Source organism: Monodelphis domestica, chromosome 1 (assembly GCF_027887165.1).
Source record: "Monodelphis domestica isolate mMonDom1 chromosome 1, mMonDom1.pri, whole genome shotgun sequence".
In the NCBI taxonomy this organism is placed as follows: domain Eukaryota; kingdom Metazoa; phylum Chordata; class Mammalia; order Didelphimorphia; family Didelphidae; genus Monodelphis; species Monodelphis domestica.
In genome coordinates this window covers 389,647,382-389,671,167 of record NC_077227.1, presented here as the reverse complement: position 1 = coordinate 389,671,167, position 23,786 = coordinate 389,647,382, and the positions used below count along the sequence as shown (strand labels likewise).

Genomic DNA, 23,786 nt, shown 5'->3' with positions numbered 1-23,786 from the left:
TTCAAAGTTATAGGAAGAATAAACATTTTTGCCCAAACCTCAGGAGCACAATCCCTCTTAAAACCAACATGGTCAGAGTAGGGAGTAAGGAAGAGATCAGGCTCAAAACTTAGCAGCTCTGGGAGAGAGGAGGGAAAAGGGGAGGGAAAAGGGGAGGGAGAGAGAACATGGATCATGTAACCATGGAAAAATATTTCAAAATAAATTAATTAATTAATTTTTAAAATGAACTTAGCTTGGTTCTCACACAGCAATGGATCCACCCTGTTCATGTCCAAAGGCAGCACCTCTGCTAGATGAGTCCTTGCATTTCCCCTTTGGCTGATCAGGGATCCCAGAGGTTCTCCCAAAGGTCACTCCTTTCTCCTTGGGCCATTGATATTAGGCTGACCACAGCACTTGACCTGGCCTCTGACTTCCTAAACCCTGTGGCTTGCTTTCCCAAACTATTGAAACTCCTACAGTCAGAGACTACTCTTCTTACTAGGTGCCATCATTGAAAGGAAGGGATACTGCAGAACTGAGTGAAGCAAAGAGACCATCCTTGACTGGCCTTTTTGAATGCTTCAGCAGCCAATCAAAGAGGCTCCCCTTCAACATGCAGTTTGCTGATTGAACCAGTACAATATCCACGCATGCGCCAGTCTCTCCGAGGCATTTCCTTATGTCATCAGTTCTCCAAGAAGAGGCTCCCTAGTGTCTTCCACATGGAGAGTCACCATCTGCTTCCTAGTGTGGTCCACATGGAAATGCCATCTGAGCAGGCTGATGGCATCTGCATATGTGCTAGATACTCCATAACATAAGTATTTTGGGAACATGTAATACATCCAATTTTCTGTGTGTCACAATTTTTACTAGTGCATATAGAACTATGTTTCTTCCTGATATCAACCGAGCTTTGTCAGTATAAATCTCCCAATTTTTATCATATTTATTAAGCAATCAAATCATTCAGTTATACTTAAATTTTCTTTTGATGTGGCATTGCCATCAGTACGTTTGCAAAGTAACAAATCACCCCTAACATGAGTTTTGATAACATATTATACATATGAAATCAAATGAGCATCTTTAACCACATCTGTTGCTTAATCTATTTTCAGTGCAATAGGAAGATTATAGTTCCTCAAATGATTGATTGCAAATGTCTTCTCAAACATATGGACAATTCTCTTCAGTGTATTATCTTCAAAATGGAACCAACTAAAGTTGTTTTGTATATGACTTGCCATATCAATAGCAGCCACTAACACCCATATTTCTCTCCTATCAGATGAGGCTTTTTATTTTATTTAATTAATTTATTTTTTAAACCCTTAACTTCCATCTTAGAATCAATAGTGTGTATTGGTTCCAAGGCAGAAGAGTGATAAGGGCTAGGTAATAGGGGTTGAAAGTGTTTGAGGCCAAATTTGAACCCAGAACCTCCCATCTCTGGGCCTGGTTCTCAGTCTGCTGAGCCACTCAGCTCCCAGATGAGGCTTTTTATAACAAGCAATTCTGTAAGCAACCTTACATGATGCAATACTTTTGAGGTCAGAAATTTTTTTTTTAAAGTATGGTCTTTATTCTCCATCAATCAATACCTGGGAATCATAATGATAAATATAGTGAATAGTATTTCCTGACTTTGGGCCTTTAATATTGTGTTTTTCTCTTCCTAACACTTAATCTGGCTCTATTGTCTTTACTTTTACAAGTTTCAGCTGCAACTATACATTCTTTCTTCAGAATGGTTATGTATTGATTTGTCCCCAAAAGGTACTATTTTTTAGAAATAGAAATACTTTTTAAAATTGATAATTAAATGTAGATTTTGTTGAACATTTCAAATGATTAATTCTCTGGTTAGTCTTGAATTCTTTATTGTTTAAAATCACAGTTTGGGAGGAAGACTAGCTTATGATATTGTACTTACCATGATAAATTATTCTCAAATATAACAGGTTCTGGTACTTTTAAGTTCTATGCAAAAAATTTTATCTTTGGATTTAAATACTTTATCTCCAAATGTAGCAAGCAGAACAATGACCCAGAATTAACTGTGTCATGAGCCTGTGGTGACAGATTATACCTTTGATAAGGAGCAGAATGTTGACTCGAATCTCACCTTGTTTACACATACTTTGTTTGTTTTTGTTAGCCCTTATCTTCTGTCTTAGAATCAATAATAAGTATTGAATCCAAGATATAAGAGAGGTAAAGGCTAGGCAATGAGGGTTAAGTGATTTGCCCAGGGGCACACAGTTAAGAAAGTATCTAAGGTCAAATTTGAACCCAGAACTTCCCATTTCTGGACCTGGCTCTCAGTCTTCTGAGCCACCCAGTTACCTGGGCATGTGCTCTGTTAAATAAATAAATAAATGCATTGCATTCTCACTGTTGGTGCACACTTGCCAGGTTAATCCAAGTTTTGTTGACTGATTTGAACTGTTTTCATTGAAAGAAGTGGATATATTTGTGTGGGAGTTGTTTGAAAAAAATATCTAATAATTCTGTCCATTGCTTCTTGCCACTTTGGCCTAATATGCCCACTATCTAAAGAAGGTCCTAGGTTCACCACTTAACCCCCACTGTCTAGCCCTTACTGTTCTGCCCTAGAACCAATATACACTATTGATTCTAAGATGGAAGGGAAGGGGTTTAAAAAAAAAAGTTCCATTTTGCTCCAAATCCTGTTGTTCCTTAAAAATCTTCAACAGCTCCATTGTCTGATAAAGTAAAAGCTTTCAATTCTAACAAATGAAATTCTTCAAAATGTAGTTACAGCCTCCCTGTCCAGACTTTCCTTACACTTCTCTCCTTGAAGTATTCAATATTCTAGAGGAAATGGACTAATTTCCAGCTTTCATTCTTATTTCTCTCTTTGCCAGCTCTATGTCTTGGTTCATGTCATCCAGGAATGTGCTAGAGTTCTCTCTATGGAGAGCCAATGGTTAAATTTTCAGTATGAGCATTTACATCATGGAAATCAGCAAACTGTATAAACCAAGGTCTGATTTATTGTTTTATTAATTGTCTAGTCTTAAGAAAGTGATAGAAAAATAATCTGATAAAGCAGGTTAAACTTAAAAGTATGTCCTACATATTTTTTTTTCTTTTTTGAGAGGGACACAGAAGCTGGTTGTTAAACATTTACCAGCACACTAGTGATGTCATCCTTAATATCTGGAAAAAGCCCTCCATATCTTTCTGTTGAAGTCTCTTCCTTCAAAACTCAATTTTGGTGCCACTGTGAACTCTACATAGGCTACATATATCTTGTTTAATTTTCTCATCTCCCCTAGCACCACACAAAAATTTCTGCACAGAATATACTTTTTTTAAGGAGTACACAAAATTTTTTAACATTTTTTTCTCAATTACCTGTAGAAAGAATTTTTGACAATTGCTTTCCAACATTTTACTATTCAAATTCTTTCCCTCACCTTTCTGAGGAGGTAAAGAGTCTGATATAGATTATGCCAGTGCTTACATGTAACACATATTTCCATATTCCCCATGCTGTGACAGGAGACAAATATCACATGTACAATAAAAATTTATGAAGGAAAAAAGTGAAGGATGATGTGATTTGATCTTCAATCATCTTTTATCATGGGTGCCTTGGGGCTATCTTGGGACTTTGTTTTGCTGACAATAGGTTAGACCTTCATAGTTGATCATCATACAATATTTATGTTACTGTATACAGTGTCTCCTGGTTCTGCTCATTTCACTTGTATCAGTTCATATAAGTTTTTGTAGGTTTTTCTGAGCTCATCCTGTTCATAATTTCTTGTGGTGCAATAGTATTCCACTACAATCAAATTTCACAACTTGTTTAGCCATTCTTTGATTGATGGATACCCCTCAGTTTCCAATTCTGCGCCACTACAAAATGTGCTACTAAAAATCTTTTTGTACAAGTAGGTGCTTTTTCCTTATCTCCAGTGTCTTTGGGATACAAACCCAGTAGTGGAATTGTTGGGTGAAAGGGTAGGTATAGTTTTATAACCTTTGGGTATGTTTCCATATTATTCCCCAGAGTGGTTGTATCAATTCATAGTTCTATCAGCAGTATATTAGTGTACCAATTTTCCCACTTGCCCTCCCACATTTTTTATCATATTAGTCAATCTGACAGGTACAAAATGGTAGCTCAGAGTTGTTTTAATTAATATTTCTCTAATCAATAGTGATTTGGAACATTTTTTCCTATTATTATAGGAAGTTTTAATTTCTTCATCTGAGAACTGTTTGTTCATATCTTTTGACCATTTAGAAACTGGGAAAAGAGCATACTATTTTTTTTTTAAACCCTTACCTTCTGTCTTGGAGTCAATACTGTGTATTGGTTCCAAGGCAGAAGAGTGGTAAGGGCTAGGCAATGGGGGTCAAGTGACTTGGCCAGAGTCACACAGTTAGGAAGTGTCTGAGGTCAAATCTGAACCTAGGACCTTCCATCCCTAGGCCTGGCTCTCAATCTAGTGAGCCACCCAGCTGCCCCAAGAGCACACTCTTAATAAATATTTGTGGAATTATTATGGAGATCAGTTCACCAGATTATTATAAAGAGATCGAGATGGTGAATGATAAGATTGATAGTAGAGTTGAAAGGAAAATTAGAGACTAGTTAGTTCAACACCCACTTTCAAAAGAGAATAAAACTGAGACCCAGAAAGGAAAAATGATTTTCTCCAATTAACTTAGAAAGGAAAGCTCTTCCAGATCAAAGTTTAGGACTCTATCCACTAGTTGGGGATATGTTAAGATACTAATGTTGTCCCTACTTTTTTGTGGGGGGAGGATGCTGTTTTTATTGATATTTTCCTTTTATATTACCTTCAATACTGAATTTATCCTTCCTCCATCCCTTCCCTAGCAAGGTATCCTTTTGTAACAAAAATTAAAAATAAGAAAAACATCAGATAAACAAAACCAAGACATCAATTGAATCTGACAGCATATACAATAGTCTGCCTCTATAGTATTCCACCCACACAAAAAAGGAATCTTTTCTCAACTTTTTTCTAGCTTCTTGATAATTATGGTGGTCATGAGTTCAATTTTAGTTTGTGTGTATGTGTGTCTGTTTGTTCCATTTAAATTGTAGGCATTGTGTATATTGTTTATATACAATGGTGCTTATTTCATTCAGTATTATTTCATGTGTCTCACCATGTGTCTTTGAAGTCTTTGTTTTTCAACTGTGATAGATTTTGTTACTCTCAGCAATACGATGATCCAGGACACTTCTGAGGGACTTGGGACAAAGAATGCCATCCAATTCCAGAGAAGGAACTATTGGAGTCAGGATGCAGATGAAAACATGATTTTTCAATTGTTTATTTGGGTCTATATTTGGAGGTTCTGATTTTATAAGATTATTCACTTACAAGAATGAACAATATGGAAAGATATTTTGCATGATAATACATGTATAACACAGATTGGATTGCTTGCCAGCTCTGGGAAGTGGAAGGAGAGGGAGAGAGATCATTTGGATCATATAACTTCCAAAAACTTACATGGAAACTTGTTATCAAATGTAACTGGTAAATAAGTAAAATAATCATTTATTATTATCACTATTATTTATTATTATCATTATTATTATTTGATGATATTGTGAAACCTGTGTTCAAATCTGGCCTCAGACCCTCACTGGGTATCTGTCCTTGGGCAAATTATTTAATCTGTCTGCCTCAATTTCCCCATCTATGTCTTGGTTCATGTTATCCAGGAGAGTGCTAGAGTTCTCTCTATGGAGAGCCAATGGTTAAATTTTCAATGTGAGTATTTACGTCATGAAAATCAACAAACTGTATAAATCAAGGTCTGATTTATTGTTTTATTAATTGTCTAGTCTTAAGAAAGTGATAAAAAATAATCTGATAAAGCAGGTTAAACTTAAAAGTATGTCCTACAAATAAAACAAAAAACAAACACTTCTCAGGGTTGCTTTGAAGCTAAAATGAGACTATTTGTAAAAACACTTTTCAAACCTTAAAACACTCTATAAGTGCTTAGTAGCAGCAGCAGCAGCAGTAGTAGCAGCTCTTTACATTATATTCATGTATCTGGGGTATGTGGGGTGTCTAGGGAGGACTAGCACCTAAGCTGTAAGAGCTTGCCCAGCCCCTGCAGGGCTACTCGTCTACCTTTGGTGTTTACCTTTCACCCAACTCTTACCTGTGGTTCCAAGAAATCTGTAGTATGCAAGTGGTTGTATCCCAGTAAAACCATCTCAGCAGACTGGATAAACCAGGTTGAAAGTAACCGACCAGCCTCAAAGCCATCATCCGTAGTTAGGGAGATAGCTACTACCTCAAGTATTTGAAGACTTCCCATGGTAGAATGGGAGGATGAGAACAATGTGTTCCAACATGGTGGTCGAAGGAGGCACTGTGGGACATTTAAACTTTGGTTAGACATCAGAAATACAAATATAATATATTATTTATTAAATAAATAAAAATAAAATGAGTATATGGGAACCCTGATCTTTTAAAATTCCCTAAAATCAATTTAAAAAAATTTTAATGATCATGGAAACCAGGAGAAATACTTAAGGACTGGGGGAAAAGAAATATCCAAATATTAAAATAAATAAATAAAGAGGAAGGTGTCTGCAAACAACAGATCAGTAAAGTTGACTTAAAATTCTGGCAAAATTCTAGGTTAAGGGGATGGTTTGTGAATATTTAAAAAGAGGAAGTAGTAGCCACCAAGAGATAGCATCACTTCATCAAAAACAGGTTAGGCCAGTGATGGGGAACCCTTTACTAGATGGAGTGCCAGGCTCCTCCCCTCCTCCTCCCCAACACCAAGTGCTGGTTGCATTCCCCTCCTCCCCTTTTCCCTACACAGGGGAAGAAGGAAATGCTCCCATTAGGCTGCTGGGCAGAGAGGCAGGTGAAGTCAGGAATGTCCTCAGGAAGTGTAGAGAGGGAGAGGGGAATAGTCTGAGCACTCTGCTCCCCTCCAGCTCTGCTGCCTTTGAGATACCCACCCCCTGTGCACTCCCATTGGCTGCTGGGCAGAGGGGTGGGGAAGATGAAAAAATGTCATCAGGTGTGATAAAGAGGGGGAAGGGAGCAGCTCCGCCTGAGTCCCTTTGCCTTTATAGTAACAAACTGGGGGTAGGGGGTGGCTGCATGCCCACAGAGAGTGCTCAGTGTCTTTGGCATCTATGTCATAGGTTCACTATCACTGGGTTAGGCCATATCTCCCTCCTCTGGGGAAGAATGCGGTATTCATTGCCCAACTCTACAGTTCAAACATTTATTAAGCACTTCCTGTATACAGTTCTTATTTTACTAAAATGTTTTTCTTTCTAGAACACTTGAGGGCTTTCAGGGCTTGGTGGGTGCTCCTATATGACACTTTGAGGTCTCTGGAAAAGCATTTGGGTAAAGATCCCAAACTGGGGGCTGGTTCCCTTGTTTAAACTTAGAGAAAGAGAAGACATGTAATATTAGAGTTGTCCACTGGGTGGCGGTATGCCCAAGCCACCAACCTATCTCCCAATGGTTTTGAAATGCACATAAATCAGCAGCCCACATGGTTAGAAATGGCCACAGGAGTTAAAACTCAGGCTGGACAGGCTCTGAATTTAGACGAGGGGGTGATGGAATGCTGCTTAGAATTATTTTAAAAATAGAAATGTCTCTCCCAACTGGAGCTGGACTTTCCCTCTCCACATTCATAGAACTCAGGTAACCAACGTGGCATGGCCACATATTTGAATAGATATATAAAAAATGTGGGGAAATTGTGCTCCCCAGAGGGAGCCCTCTGCATTTATTCCTAGCTGGATGACCCTGGGCAAGTCACTTAACTCTCATTGCCTAGCCCTTCCCATTCTTCTGTCTTAGAACCAATCCATAGTCTTGGTAATAAGACAGAAGAAGATTAAAGAAGAAACCCATTATCGGTTATAGGAAGCCTCTGGAATGTATTGAACAAGAGGGTAACATAGTCAGATCTGCACTTTGGAAGATTAGTTTGAGAGCTGAGTGAAGGCTGGACTGGAATAAGGAGAGACTTGAGGTAGAGACCAACCAGAAAGGCATTGCAATAGCCAGGGCATGAGGTGATGAGAATCTGCATGAGGAAAGGTCCCAAAGCACCTGCCAAAGGGTTGTGGAAAGGTTATAAGTCCAAGACTCTCGTTCTGGATCTCAAAGCATAAACCAGCAAGGCAAAAAAGGCTCAGGAGGAGAGGCTGGCTTCCCTGCCCTGGGCTCATCTGTTTAGTGGGTTTCTCTATAAGATGAGAAAAGAAAGAAAGAGAAAAGAAAGAAAACATTTATTAATCACCTAGTATGTGTTAGCATAGTAATGGAGCAGCTAGGTGGTACAGTGCATACGAGTTCTCTAGGCCCGGAGTCAGGAAGACCAGAGTTCAAATTTGGGTTCAAATACTTCCCAGCCATGCACCACTGGGCATCACTTAACCCTGTTTGACTCATTTTCTTCATTTGTCAAATGAGCTGGAGAAGGAAATGGTAAACTACCCCAGTTCATCTGCCAAGAAAATCCTAAATGGGGTCACCAAGAGTTGTATTCAATAACCATGTTGCCATTCACCTCGCCAAGTGCTTTACAAATATTATCTCATTTGATCTTCACAACAACCCTGTGAGGTAAGTCCTATTATCCTCATTTTGCAGTTGAGGAAACTGAAGCACAGAGAGTGTAAGTGATTTGTCCAGTTATATAACTTAGGTGTGTGATGATGGATTTGAACTCAGGTCTTTGTGTCTACAGACTAGTACTTAAAAAAAAAAACCTAAAAATAATTTATATAATGTATTAAAAGAACCAAAACCAACAACCTCATTTTCTCTCTCTATCTAAGACAGAAAGGCAAGGGTTGAGCAAATGGGGTTAAGTGTCTTGCCCAGGGTCACACAGCTTAGAAGTGTCTGAGGCCAGTTTTGAACCTTGGTCTTCCAAACTCCAAGCCTAGAGCTCTATCCACTGTGCTACCTAGCTTTCCCTTACAAAGTGTATTTTATATATTTACATATATATAAAGTGTATTTTATACATATACATTTTATATAACTCATTTGATCCTTATAACAACCTTGTGTGGTAGGTACTATTGTTATTCCCATTTTATAGATGAGAAAACTGAAGTGCAGAAAAGTTAAGTGATTTTCCCAGGGTTGCATAATTTATAAATGTCTAAGATAAGATTTTAACTCAGGTCTTTTTTATTTCAAGTCCTTTACTCTGTCCACTGTGTCACCTAATTGCTGAGTGTCACCTATAATTGACAGTCTCTAAAACTCTGGGCCTTTACTTGCTCTGATCTCCATTTCAGTTCCTGATCTGGGCCATTCTTTCAGACCAGCATCAGCTATAATCTCTATCCTTGGTCACTAATGAGAGAGGCTTGGGCTATAGCTGAAGGGAATGCAGAAGTCTTCCTTCCTTCCTTCCTTCCTTCCTTCCTTCCTTCCTTCCTTCCTTCCTTCCTTCCTTCCTTCCTTCCTTCCTTCCTTCCTTCCTTCCTTCCTTCTTTCCTTCTTTCTTTCCTCCTACTTTTATGAAATCTGTAGTATCCTAAACATCCTATCTATACCTTTTATCCAAAGCATTGATAAAAATGTTGGAAAACAGGGCCAGGAAGAGATCCCTCAGACACTCCACTGGAGTTATCCTTGCAAGTTAACATCAACCCATAAAAAGTAATTCCTTTTTAGATCTAGTCATTCAACCAGTTGAAATCCACCTACCTATCTAGCCCTATATCTCTCTATCTTGTCCATAAGGACAGCCTAAAGCCTTTGTCAAATATGATGCTGAAATCCAGGTAAACTATATTGTATCTAAAGTATTCCAATAGTCTATATCATAATAGATCTCATCATAAAAAAGAAAGGAAGCTAGTCTGACAAGTCTTTTAAAAAATGAGTTTTAGCTGGGTATAATGGCATATGCCTATAATTCTGCTCCTTGAAGAGACTGAGGCTGGCAGATTAATTGAAATAGGCAGGAACAAAGTGAGTCAGGTATCAATAGTAAGTTGGCCACTAACAGGTGAGCCCCAGGAGTGGAGGACCACCAGCCTGTGAAAGGAAAGGCAAGCTAGCCAAGATTGGGAAAGCTGAGCAAATTAGGGTTTCAGTGGTAGGATTGAGCCTATGAGTCCCTGATGCACTTTCAGTCTGGGTGAGACAGTGATATCCTGTCTGAAATAACAACAACAAAATCCAAGCTTTATTGAGGTCTTTTATTTGACACTGCAATAATTTCTGATGATAACCTTTTCCCATCCACCCCTCCAACTTCCCCAACTCCTGATGCCTACCTGGAAATGAATCTTCTCTTGTAAGAAATGGGGTAAGTGTCATTTGACCCTGTGTGTGAGTGGCCACATAAATTCCAACAGACTATAACATTTGTGAGACATTGGAAAGTAGGGACATCTGGGATAGTTAGGTGACTCAGTGAATTAAGAGTTAGGCCTAGAAACAGGAGATCCTGGGTTCAAATATGGCCTCAGACATTTCTTAGCAATATGACCCTGGGCAAGCCACTTAACCCCCATTGCCTAGCCCTTATTGCTCTTCTGTCTTGGAGCCAATACACAGTATTGGCTCCAAGACAGAAGGTAAAAGGAAGGAAGGAAGGAAGGAAGGAAGGAAGGAAGGAAGGAAGGAAGGAAGGAAGGAAGGAAGGAAGGAAGGAAGGAAGGAAGGAAGGAAGGAAGGAAGGAAGGAAGGAAGGAAGGAAGGAAGGAAGGAAGGAAGGAAGGAAGGGAGGAAGGGAGGGAGGGAGGAAGGAAGGGAGGGAGGGAGGGAGGGAGGGAGGGAAGAAGGAAGGAAGGAAGAAAGGAAGGAAGGAAGGGAAGGAAGAAAGAAGGAAGGATTTATTCATTGTTTACTATGTGTCTGACACTATACTAAGGTTGAGAAATACAAATACAGGCAAAAACAAAGACAGATCCTACCCTCAAGAAGCTTCTAGTCTCATTGGAAAGATAATAGATAAAAAGATAAAGATAGAAAGATAAAAAAAAAGTGAGGAGGAAAAATAAAGGTACCTAGTAGGGGGATGGGGAAAGGGAGGGAATAAGAATGTATTAAATACCTATTAAGTGCCAGACACTGTGCTAATTACAAATATTGTCTCATTTGTATCACAAGAACCTTATGAGATTGGTGCTATTATTATTCTCATTTTATAGTTGAGGAAATTGAGACAGGCAAAGATTAAGTGGCTTGTCCAGGATCACATAGTCAGTAAGTATTTGAGGCTGGATTTGAACTCATCTTCCTAACTTTGTACCAGCACCCTAACCACTGCACTGCCTAGCTTCCTGTAAGTAGCGAGGTTTTGAGTAGTGGTAGGAATTGGGCCCCTCCACAAAATGGAGGCCCTAATAACTTACCATCCAGAGGAGATGGGACTGTCTAGAAGGATATATCATGAGGAATAGTTAACATCTTAGATATGAGTCAAGATCCAAAAAATTCCCAGCAGGGTAGCATGGCAAAATAAATGTTCATGTAAAATTTAAAAAATCAGCTTTATCAATATAAGTTATAAAAATATATAGCAGAGGGTTTTAGAGTAGTATAACACTCAGTAAGTCAACAGCGTAATACAGAAACCAATTAAATTAATGCCATTTTAGGCCGCAATAAGAGAAATATAATTTCATGCCACCCATTTCCAGATAGAGAGAAGTCAGACATTAAGAAGTAAAAGATTTGGGCATGGTCAGTTAAAGTATTGTTTTATTTAACTAGACATGTTTTTATTAACTGGTTTTATTGTAATTGCTTTCTCAACAGTGATTTTAAAAAAGCATTCTCAATGGTTTAAAAAAAAAAGGTAAGTATAGTTGCCAGAGGATAGGAGGTCTTGCTTTATTCTTTCCTCATTCAGGATGACATCTGGAGACACTGTGTTCAGTTCTAGTCATCCATTTTAGAAAGAACACTTAAGAAGCTGGAAAGCATCCAGCTAAGGGGACCGGGATGGTAAGAGAATAGCAGACAATGCTAGGATTAATTGAAAGAACAAGGGATGTTTTAACTTGGAGAAAAGAAAGTCTGGCTCAGGGCAGGGGACACAGAGGGATGGGTCTTGAAGTGTTTGGAAGGCTGTCATGGGAAACATGGATTCCATTTGTTCTGCCTGTCTCCAAAAAAGTATAGAACTAGTACCAATGGGGAGAAATTACAGAGACATAGATTTGAGCTTCATGTTTTAAAAAAAAAAAAAGCATTCTAGTCATCCCAGGAAAGGAACTGTCTTTGTTTCTCTTGCATTTGTATTTCCCAACACTTAGTAAGCACTTAATAAACCCTCCCCTCCCCCACTCCTCCCTCTCTCTTTTCTTTTTTCTTTCTTCCTTCCTCTCCTTTCTTCCTCTCCTTCTTCTTCTCCTCCTTCCTTCCTTCCTTCCTTCCTTCCTTCCTTCCTTCCTTCCTTTCTTTCTTTCTTCCTTCTTTCTTTCTTTCTTTCTTTCTTTCTTTCTTTCTTTCTTTCTTTCTTTCTTTCTTTCTTTCTTTCTTTCTTTCTTTCTTTCTTTCTTTCTTTCTTTCTTTCTTTCTTTCTTTCTTTCTTTCTTTCTTTCTTTCTTTCTTTCTTTCTTTCTTTCTTTCTTTCTCTCTCTTTCTTTCTTCTCTCTCTTTCTTTCTTCCTTTTCTTTGATCCACAAATTAGAATCCAAAAAGAAAAAAAGCATAGATTCCCTCTCATTATCGGTCTTCACATGAACTCTGATTGATCAATTGTTGGTGGTTCTTGTTCAGATTCACACCAGACTCAATGACCTCTGAGGTCTCTTCCACTTCTAAGATTCTAAGATTCTGTGATATTTTCTATTTTACTTCCCTCATCTGTAAAGCTAGGGGGCTGAATAATATGATCTTAAAGGTCCATTGATTGAAGCTCTAAATCCTAAGACAAACAGGGTCAGCTTTTCAAAGTGTGATTAAGGGGCCCTTGGGAGTACCCCAAGACTCTTTCAGGGGGTGAAGACTGTGAAGTCAAAACTACTTTCAGAATAACACTATTTATTTTTAGATCTACATTATCTCCTCATTTCCCCCTCACTTTCCACTAAGAAAGCAAGAAAAAGAAAACCTTTATTATCAACATGTGTTGTCATTTAGAATAAATTCCTGTATTGGCCATGTCCTGCTTTGTCCCCCATATGTCTCATTTTGTATTCTGAGTCCATCACCAGGTCTCTCTGTCAGAAGTGGGGAAACATGTCATCATGAGTCCTCTGGAGTTTTGTCCGTAATTATGTTGATCAGGCTTCTAAGCCTTTGAAATTTGTGACATTTTAATTTCGAATGAGGTAAAGTATCACTAGTTTTAAGCAAGGTTGCACTTGATTCCCCTCAAGTTGGCTAGTGAGAGGCAATTGTTAAATTGTCAGTGAGCATTTCAACCTTTGAGATTTATAGATCAGAGCTTAATTTTTGTGTGTGGATAATTTTTGTTTAAGGAAGTGATGAAAAGATGTAAATAATGTAGATTAAATTTAAAATTTTAATGTTTAGGGCAGCTAAGTAGCTCAGTGGATTAAGAGCCAGGCCTAGAGAAGGGAGGTCTTAGGTTCAAATTTGACCTCAACACTTTCTAGTTGTTTGACCCTAGGCAAGTCACTTAACCCCAATTGTCTTACCCTAACCACTCTATTCTGCCTTAGAACAAATTCTTAGAATCAATTCTAAGACAGAAGGTAAGGCTTTTTTTAAAAAAGGAAATATTAATATCTGTTTTGCTCCTGCATGCTAAAGACCACAGGATTTTTCTATATGACTTGAAAGTGAGCTTGTTTGCATATAGTTATTTGCATGGTGTCTGTCCCCATTAGACTGGGAGCTCCTTGAGGGTAGAGATTGTCATTTGTCTTTCTTTGCATCACTAGTGCTTGGAGCAAGCATTTAATAGATCCTTTATTCATTCACTCATTTAAAAAAATGTATATATTGAGGTGCTTTATTTTTATATTATAGACATTTATATATTAATTCTACTTTCTGAGATTACCTAGAAGTACAAGCAACATTCCACATCTGGAGTTCCCTCCCACCTTTCTATTTTGAATATATTAACAGAAATCTATTTTCTATTCCTCAAACTTCCAAGCCCATTAAAAAAGGAAAAGGAAAACAAATTACTTTGAACAAATATATAGAGGTAAGCAAAGCAAATTCCCCCCAGTGGCCATTTACAAATATACACATGTAGATCTAGATACCTACACACATGTGTGTATAGACACATATACATGTATACATATATTTCTATAATTATACATATATATGTAATCCTATTCCTGTATCCTAAATTCATCATCTCCAACCTCTCTATACTGGATATATAGTCAATCCTCTGGAATACTGATCATGGTATTGATGACAGTTCCTATAGTCTTCCAAGTTGTTTGTTTTTAGTGTTGGCATTGTATAAATTGTTCTGCCTATTCATTTTTTCAGTTGATAAAATTCATTGGCATTGCTTATTTTTATAACATTGATGTTATATTATAAAGTTGTCCTGGTTTTGTTCACTTCCCTCTGAAACAGTTCATAGACATCTTACATTTTTTCCCTCATTATTTTAAAATAATCTATTTCCTCATTTCTTAAAATACAACAGTATTCCATCTTATTAAAAAAACAATTTATTCAATCATTCCTCAACTGGTGGCCTTCCCTTTGTTTTCAGTTTTTTTGCTACTATAGAGTTGCTATAAATATATTTGTACTCATAGGACCTTTTTTTCTTCCTTTGATTTCTTTTGAACGTAGGCCCAATAGTAGTATAGCTATAATTTTTTCAGTAAAATTCTAAATTGTTTTTGTATGTTTATGCATGTTTTTGTATGTAGAATAGTCGTAAGCCATGTCTGCCAAATGTCTAAATAGGCCTAGTCCTCAAGCCAAAACCCTTATGCTCAAAAAGACTTCAGGTAACATATACATAGCTATTTTGAAAAAGAAAATCACAACATGTTAACTTTCAGTTTGGGGTTAATATTTCAGAATAGTTACTTAACCATTTTCTATTCTATTCCTTACTTGACCATTGACCTCTGAGATTGAAGGGGTTCCTGGTTTTTATCTTAATCCATGAATGAAAAGAGGGCACAAAGGCAGGTAGGTAGCACAATAGAGTACCAGGCTTGGAGTCAGGTAGAATCTTGGTTTAAATCTTATCTCAGACACTTATCTGGGTGACCCTGAGCAATCAAGTTAACCCCAAATGGCCTAGTTCTTGGGGCTCTTATGTCTTAGAATTAATGCAAAGAAGGTAAGTGTTTAAAAAAGAAAGAGGGTACTGCTCTTAGGTGGGTAATAGGTGCCAGCCACCTTAGTGGAGAGGTGAATCAATGATTTTAACTAGCCTTTGTTCTTTACTTTTTGTACATTTTCAAACAGGAAAGAGTCTGGAAAGGATTTTTAAATAAGAGAAATATGTTTGATTTAATATTTTCAGTTGGTCTAAGAAGAGGTTTTCAAAAATATGCTTCCACACAAGGCTGTTGTAAGAAAAGTTCTTTGTAAACTTCAAAGCTCTATAGAAATGGGAGTTCTATTATTGCGGTGGTGAGGACTGTCCCCCACATGTAGCATGGGGGTGTCATTGTGTGGCTCAAAGGGAAGGAGGAGAGACATCTTTAACTTCTTTTCCTCTCAATTTTCTCCAAGGGAGACTTTAATTTCTGCCAGGAGGGGAGGCAGGAGGTTGGGGGGGTGGAGGGGGCAGATTCTTGGCTACCTCAGCTGTCTTTAGAGAAAGGGGGTACCATACTAGAATCACATCTGTCTTCTCCCTTTAATATTAGTCTATGGTATGGGATTTTCAGGTTCAAACTACTGATTGCTGCTGTCTCATTAATGAGGAAAGCAGGCCCCTCTGCTTTATATCTAAAGTCTGACTTTTCCTACATACCAGTTCCACAATGAATATATATGGCACTTAATCAAGAAAGCCATTTACCCAAACAGGTAGCAAAAAAGAAGTCAGAGAAAGTATACATGAGAGAATATATACCAGACAATACACTGGGAGTGAGGTCATTTGACTTAGCCAAGAGGCAGGGTCCTCTATCTCATCAAAGGAAGGGGATAGAGACATGATGGACACTGAGCTCCTCTCACATTGTCTGCTTTCCCTTCAGCAACCTGAAGTGGGGATGGCATCATTCATTTTTTTTTTCTCTCAAAGCTGGAAGGTAAAGTTGGGACACTAATGCATTGCTGCTGGAGTTGTGAATTGATCAGACCATCCTGGAGGGCAATTTGGAATCATGCCCAAAAGGCTTTAAAAGAATACATGCCCTTTGACCCAGCAATAGAACCACTGGGTTTATATCCTAAAGAGATTAAAAAAACAAACAAACTGGGCAAGGACCTATTTGTACAAAATTATTTATAGCTGTGCTTTTTGCAGTTGCAAAAAATTTGAAAATGAGGGGATGTCCCTTGATTGGGGAATGGCTAAACAAATGGTGGTATATGATGGTAATGGAATAGTATTGTGCTACAAGGAATGATGAATTGACGAATTTTTATAAGAACTGGAAAGAACTCCATGAACTGATGGAGAATGAAATGAGCAGAACCAGGAGAATATTATACACAGTAACTGAAACATTGTGGGACAATCAAATGTAACTGACTTTGCTACTAAAAGCAATGCAATGATCCGGGACAATTCTGAGGGACTCATGAGAAAGAACGCTCTCTACATCTAGTGAAAGAACTGTGGGAATAGAAATCCAGAAGAAAACATATGAATTATCACTTGTTTATATGACTATGTGATTTAGGGTTTGGGTTTTAAAGGATTGCTCTTTTACAAAAATGAATAATATTGAAATGGGTTTGAGTGATTATCTATCTATCTATCTATCTATCTATCTATCTATCTATCTATCTATCTATCTATCTATCTGTATGTATGTATAATATAGTGGAATTGCTTGTCAACTCCAGGATGGGGAAGGGATGAAGGGAGGGAGAAAACATGAATAATATAACCATGGAAAATTTTTTAAAATTTAAAAAAAATGCTGGAAGCCAGAAATTCCTAAAGAGACTATAGGGCCTGGCTGAACTTGAAGAAATAAAGAGCTCTCTTCACCTGCTCTTGTCAAATCTCTTCTGTCCTTCATTCTGGCTGCCATATCAATGAGCTTTGAAATGGGATTACATTGCTATTATTCTTATGATTTCTCTGTTGCTACAAGTATTTATTGACCCTGTAGGCCTTGACAGTCCTGTGGGGTGGGGATGGAGAACTAAAAAGATTAAGATACAGACTGGGTAGGGTAACCTCAAACCTGGTTTTTCATGAGGAAAGGAAGACATGGTTGTCTTGATATCTTGTCATGATAACTGGGGTCTTTCTTTCTAGAATGGAAATGGAATATATTAAATTAATTAAAATAAATTATATATATTATATATATATATAAATAATAAAAATAAATTAAATGGAATATATTAAACTGGAAGAGCATCTAGTCTACCTTTTACTTTTATAAGATGGGGAAACTGAGGCCTAAAGAGAGGGAAGTGATTCATTCAAAATAAATTGACCATTGGTTCAAGACTCTTACCACAATACAAGAGCAGGCTGTCTCCATTGGTTCCCTTGATGGTCCTAGATAGAGAATCACAGAGATCGTAGGATCCTTGTGATCATGCCATAGAAGAATCTGATAAAGTAAAATGACAATTCTGAGATATCACCTCACATCCATTAGACTGGGTAAAATGTCAAAAGAGCAAAATGACAAATGGTGGAGGGGGTGTGGAAAAACAACACTAATACATTGTTGGCGGAGCTGTGAACTGATCCAAATTTTTTGGAGTAAATACCTTTTGGTACATGGTCAAAGGCTATGAATAGTCAGTTTTCAGAAGAAATCTAAGTTATTAATATGTATTTTAAAAATTTATATATCACTCCTAATTAGAGGAATCCAAACTAAAGCAACTCTGAGCTGCTACCTCACTCCCATTAGTTTGGGAAAATTGACCAAAAAATGAATAAGACAAATATAGGAAGGACTATGGAGAAATAGGACCATTAATACCCTGATGGAGGAACTATGAGCTGGGTCCAGTAATTCTGGAAAGCAATTTGGAAATGTGTTCCCCAAAACTATATACCTTTTTACTCAGCAATATAAATAGAAGGCCAAAGAAATTAAAGAGATCAAAGAAAGAGGAGATGAACCCATCTGTATAAAAATATTTATAGTAGCTTTTTGTTTGTTTATTTTTTGTGTTGGTAATTGGAAATGAAGGGAATGCCCATCAACTAGGAATAGATGAACAAATTATGTATGAGACAGTTTCAGAGAAATCTGGAAAGATAATTTATGAACTGATATAGAATGAAGTAAGTAGAACTGAGAGAACACTTCATCCATAACATCGTAAAGACTTTGACAGTTGCAAGAATTTTGATCAGTGCAGTGAGTGAACAGGGGACTCATGCTTAAACATTCTTTCCACCTCCAGAGAAGAGGAGTGATGGACTCAAAATACAGACTCTTTTTTGGGTCATGGCCGATTTAGGAATTTGTTTTGCACATCTGTCACAGGGGTTTTGTTCTTTTTCAAGGATGTATGGAAAAGAAGAAGGAGAAAGAAATGGTGGGTTTTCATTGATTCAAAAAAAATCTGAATTTAAAAATTTAAGTTAACTTGATTTAACCTATTTAGCTTGAAGAAAAGAGTTAGGTGGGATATGATTACTCCCTTCAAATATTTGTAATCTAGAGGAATGATTATTAATTCTACTTGGCTCAGATGGTAGAGCTATGAATAATGGATCAAAATTGCAGAGAAGCAGATTTTGTGAAATGAAAATATGGCAAACTATTATTAAGAAGTAAATGCAAATTAAAGCATAGATTTGTTTTACTTGATGATGTTTACATGTTAAAAGGTTGTTGTCTGGTTGTTTGTTTTTTAATATAAGAAAGGTTTAAGAGTAAGAGAGAAGGGGGCAGCTGGGCAGCTGGGTAGCTCAGTGGAGTGAGAGCTAGCCCTAGAGACGGGAGGTCCTAGGTTCAAATCTGGCCTCAGACACTTCCCAGCTGTGTGACCTTGGGCATGTCACTTGACCCCCATTGCCTAGCCCTTACCACTCTTCTGCCTTGGAGCCAATATACAGTATTGATTCTAAGATGGAAGGTAAGGGTTTAAAAAAAAAAGTAAGAGAGAGAAATCAATAGATATCATACACACACACACACACACACACACACACACATACAAACAATAGAAAAGAAAGTCAATGGAGCATTAAAAAAAAAAACAATACAAGGAGAGCGAAGTGGTTCAGTGGACAGAGTGCCAGGCCTGGAGATGGGAGGACTTGGATTCAAATCTAGCCTCAGATACTTCCTAGCTGGGTAAGTCACTTAATTCCAATTGCCTAGCCCATATTCCTCTTCTGCCTTGGAACTGATATTTAGTATAAAGACAGAAGGTAGAGGTTTAAAGAGAACAACAAACAATATGCAGAAGATAATATAAGGAATTTTAGGAGATAATGACAAATAAGGAAAGTAAAATGAACATGTTGAGTTCAGTTTATATATACCAATTTAAAAAACAACCTCTAAGTAGTGAAAATTCACATTTTCATGTTCAATCTTCTTTCTGTCCCCCTCCTCCCATTTTTGTTAATGTCTTTTAAAAATAACCAAACTTTCCTCTTGACTTGTGCTTTGGAATTGAAGGTAATAAAAAAAGATAGTAGAGCTCATGAGCCAGTATATTTGTTGTATAAGGGATAGACTGAATAAGGTTTATTGCCTAGCAATGGGGGTAGGGGGGCTCAGAAAAATGTTGATTAAGCTAGATAATTGCAATACTCTTATTTGGTGTAAAGCTTTTCATATAGGTGACAAAGTCCTGATAAGGAATCTTGATATGCATGGAATACACAAAATGGCAGCTTGCTGGAAGCTGTGTCCCGCCATGTTGCATTCTGAGAGACTGGGAAACTTTCTGGTTTCCAAGCAATCCCCAGATAGTGCTCAGGGCTATACAAAGCTGATGATCCAGAACCATCTGTTATTTACTGGAGATTAGTATCAAACTTCCTGATAAGCTTTCAGACAGTAATAATGGAGAGTCGGTTAAATGGATTCTTAGAAAAAGGATCCATCTGCCTCTTGCTAAACTACTAACACAGCACGTGAGTAAACTAGAAGTTTTTTACATAAATAAAATTACAAATTTCTTATATGGTTAGCTTATTTTTCTTCATATCTATAATATAATAATATCAAATATAAATACATATAATCTGTAATATAATAATAAATCCCACCCACAAGTGTCCCAATCCTTCTTAACCCTCCCTGCATCACAGAAGGTATTTTCCAGGAGACCAACATGTTCTTACCTATTAAGTCTTTCATTTTAGTTCGCTCTTTGGAGGGAACAGCACAATTTATTCTTCAATATTAATCCTGCAGTGATGTGTGCTGTTGTTTTGGTTCTATTCACCTCACTCTTCATTAGCTCATGTAGTTTGTTCCAAGTTTAAAAAAAAAACCAGCCTGCTCATCATTTCTTAAGGCACAGTAGTATTCCATCAAAATCATATGCCATGATTTGTTTGGCCATTCCCCAACTGATGAACATCCCTTCAGTTTCCAATTCTTTGCTACCACAAAGAGAGCTGCTCTAAATATTTTGGAACATAGGGGTTCTTGTCCTCTTTCCCTTGGGAATCTCCTTGGGAATCCCTTGATATCCTTGGGAAACAGGCCTAGCAATGGTATTGTGGGATTTAAGGGTATACATAGTTTTGTAACTCTCTGGGTATAATTCCAAATTATTCTCTACAATGGTTGGATCAGCTCCACCAAAAGTGTATATTAATGTCTCCATTTTTCCACATCCCTTCAAACATTTGTCATTTTGCCCTTTTAATTATTTTAGCCAGGCTGATAGATGTGAGGCAATATCTCATGTTGTTTTGTTTGGGATTTCTGCACTTCTGTAATCAGTAGTGATTTGGAGCATTTTTTCATATACTTGTCTTTGATTTCTTCATCTGAAAATTGTTCATATCTTTTGCTCATTTATCAGTTGGGGGATAGCTCTTATTCTTATGAATTTGGTAAAGTTCTCTATAGATTTTAGATCTAAGAAGCTGTCTATAAAATTCCCCTTCCCCTCAATTTTCTGCTTCCCTTCTAATCTTGGCAACCTTTTTTTATTTGTACAAAACCTTTTCAATTTAATGTACTCAGAATTATCCATTTTACATTTCACAATGCTCTTCATCTCTTGATGACTCACAAATTCCTCTTATTCATACATTTGATAATGTCCCCTATTTTTCTAATTTACTTATCTTATCTCTTTTAATGCCTAGATCATGAATCTGTTTTGATCTTATCATAGTGAATGATATAAGATATTAGTCTATACCTAGTTTCTGCCAAACTAGCTATGAGTAGTAGTTCCAACAATTTTGGCCAAATACTGATTTCTTGTCCCAAAAACCTGGACCTATGATTTTGTCAAGTACCAGATTATAGTCATCTTTTACTGCTATTTGTTGTATGCCTGTTCTATTCCATTGGTCTCTCTTTCTATTTCTTATTCAGTACCAGATAGTTTTGATAATTATTGCTTAATAATTCAATTTAATATCTGTTACTGCTAGATGTCATTCCTTTACATTTTTTTTCATTAATTCTTTTGATATTTTTGATACTTTGTTCTTCCAAATGAATTTTTAAATTTTTTTCTAACTCAATAAAAATTTTTTTGGTAATTGAATTGAGAGGGTATTGAATAAATAGATTAGATAGGATTGACATTTTAATTATATTGACTCTATCCATCCATGAACAATTAATTATTACTGTTGAAGACACTATCATTCTTCTAGTTCCCCAGACTTGCAACCTCAGGGTAATTTTTGACTTCTCACTTACACTTTCTTTGGCTATCCAATCTACTGTTAAGTCTTTTTGGTTTTTTTTGCCTTCACTTCTCTCCATTCACACAGCCATCATCCTAGTATAGCCCCTTGCCTAGACTATTATAACAACTTCTAATTGGTCTTCCTGCCTCCGGTAAAATTCTACCCCACTCTCATCCATTTTCCACTCAGCTGCCAAATTGCTTTTCTATCAGCTCAGGTCTAACCAAATCTGGCACTCAATAAAATCCAGTGGCTCCCTATTACTTTCAGGATCAAATATAAAGACTTTTTGTTTGGTGTTTAAAACCCATCACAACCTGACTCCTTCCTACATTTCCAGTCTTACTACATTTTCCTCAGTGAAACCCAACATTCTATTGGACTTCATGCCTTTTCACTAGCTTTCCCTCATGCTTAGAGTGCTCCCAGGCCTCATTTCCACATCTTACTTAGCTTTCTTCTTCAAGAGACCTTTCCTGGCTTCCCTTTTGCCCTCTTCCCTCTGAGATTACCTTCTACCTACTCTGTATATATGTTGTATTACATAATTATTGATGTGTCCATTGAATTAAAATGAGGGTTTCTTGAGGACAGGAATGACATTTTTGCCTTTCTTTTGAATCCTTAGAATTAATTAGGGCCTGGCATGTAATAAATGCTTAAAAATACTTGTTAACTGATTATCTTGGTAGATGGTCAGCAATTCAGTTTTACAATAATAATTTGTCAAATATTTATTAAGTGTCTGCTTCATTTAATATTCGATGTTGGACAATGAAGAAGATACAAAATTTAGATATAACACAGAACTTGCCTTCACTCAGATCACACAACAAATATAGTTAAGTCTAATATAAAGACATTCATTACAAGGGTGCAAAGTATTATCCTATGGGCAGATTGGGGCATGGGGCTGGAGGAAGGTCAAGGAAAGGCTTAACAAAAATTTTTTAAATCCTTCTTAGTATCCATTTTAAGAGAGAAAAGCAGCAAAGGCTGGGCAATTAGGATTAAGTGACTTGCTCAGATATCTTTTTGAAATGGAGAGTGCATGGAACAAAGGCATCTCTCCCCCTCTAGGGTCTCTCCTTCTCTTGGTTAGCTCTTTCCAACTTCCACCCATGATGGCATGTGGTGTCAGGCCTCTCCTAGCTACAATCTGCTCTCAGAGAGTCTTGGGGGTAACTCTGGTATAGAGTACACACTCAATACTTACTAGTGGAGCTCCTGAACCCCTACTGGTGTGCTTACCATTTAAACAAATCAGCCAAGAAAACACCACTAATCCTTAGTCATGAAACATTTGCCCATAAACGTAGGTTATAATCAGTCTTACTTTTTTGTCTTAGTCTATTAAAGGAAAGTGGGCACAAAATATTGGAGACCTAATAGGAAAACATTTAAGAAAGGAAACTCCTCTATTTGGGATAACTCACAACTCCAGATTATAGACCCAGATGTTCTTCCTCTCTTTATATAATCTGTACCACACATCTTCTGCTATGTGGGGCCTCTCATCTTCTGGGCGTCTCTCTTCCCTTGCTGGTTGAAATCACTTCTTTGCCTGCTGCTATTTTTTGGCCAGGATAGCAATGTTAAGCTCTTTCAGTGAAATCAGAGACCTCAGAATTGGTGTTTACAAAATTTTACGGAAGTGCTCCTTTGACTGGGCCCTGCGGAAGTGTTGGCACTCTCAGCAAAACAATTCACCCAAGTCTGGAATCCACAGAGCTATTCAGGTCTGTTCACTAGGTTCTAAGGCTTTTTTTCTCCCTCTCAGGCCAGAATTGGTAGTAAACAGCAAGCCAGACAAGCCTCCAAGGGATTTCCATCTTTCAAGT

The 23,786-nt window shown here is 37.4% G+C and overlaps 1 long non-coding RNA gene across 2 annotated transcripts in view; it reads right to left on the bottom strand.

The window, feature by feature from the left end:
- The window catches only part of LOC103100805 (uncharacterized), a 50,178-nt gene that overhangs the window by 2,370 nt on the left and 24,022 nt on the right, over positions 1 to 23,786 (bottom strand). Inside the window, exons 3-7 of one of the 2 annotated variants that reach the window (XR_457923.3) lie at positions 17,597 to 17,695; positions 17,318 to 17,387; positions 8,050 to 8,253; positions 6,178 to 6,390; positions 5,164 to 5,286 (exon numbers count right to left, since the gene is read on the bottom strand). This is a non-coding gene — a long non-coding RNA (uncharacterized LOC103100805). The remainder of the gene's footprint in view (positions 1 to 5,163; positions 5,287 to 6,177; positions 6,391 to 8,049; positions 8,254 to 17,317; positions 17,388 to 17,596; positions 17,696 to 23,786) is intronic. The other variant, XR_008915194.1, reaches the window with a different exon arrangement.